The following is a 977-nucleotide window of genomic DNA, read 5'->3' on the forward strand; positions in this document are numbered from 1 at the left end:
ATCATTTCAATAATGACCCCTCTGAGATTAATTTCTCAGAGAGTTCTGACTATGTTTTTAAAAGGTCTAATCTTGAGGTCTTTAATATGCTTTGAGTTCACTTTTGTGAATGGTATAAGATAATATTCTTATTTCATTTTTTTACATGTGGCTATCCAATTTCCCATCACCCTTTGTTGAACAGGCTTTCTTTACTCCACTTTATGTACTTAGCTTCTTTGTCAGATTGGACAGATATACTGTCCATAGATCTAATGATTTAACTCCGGATCCTCAATTCTGTTCCATTGGTCTATGAGTCTATCTTTATACCAGTTTTGTAGTTATATTATTATAACTTTGTGTTATTCAAAATTGGGAAATGCAATACTTCCCATCTTCTTATTTCCTCTTAAAATTGCTTTGGCTATTCAAGGAATTGTATAGTTTTATGTAAATTTTAGTAGTTTATTTCGAATATTTGAAGAGCATCATTGGAATTTCAATAGGTGTGTATCATACTTTGGGTAGGGATGTCATTTTAATAATGTTGATTCTTCCAATCCATAAACAGAGAACTCTTTCCTTTTCCTGGTATCCTTTTCTATTGGCAGTGATTTTTTTAAATCTTCTTTGTTAGGTTGATTTCTATATATTTGGTGTTTTTTAAGTTCTCATGCTTAGTGGCATAAAGTTGTTCATAGAGACATCTGACGATCTTTTGCATGTCTGTTCTAATTTATCTCTGTCATCTCTGATCCTATTTATTTGGGGTTTCTCTCTCTTTTTTTTATGAGTCTAAGTAAGATTTTTTTCAATTTTTTCCCAAAGAAAATCAACTCCTGGTTTCATTGATTATTTCTTGTTTTCTCTAAATTTTATTATCTCCTACCATATACCTGCTTTGATATTCATTTATTATTATTTTCTAGTTTCTTTAGCTGTATGATTAAGTCATTGATTTGTGCCTTTTCTTTCTTCTTGGTGTGTGTTTGAAT

The sequence above is a fragment of the Suncus etruscus genome, chromosome 2 (assembly GCF_024139225.1).
Source record: "Suncus etruscus isolate mSunEtr1 chromosome 2, mSunEtr1.pri.cur, whole genome shotgun sequence".
NCBI lineage: Eukaryota > Metazoa > Chordata > Mammalia > Eulipotyphla > Soricidae > Suncus > Suncus etruscus.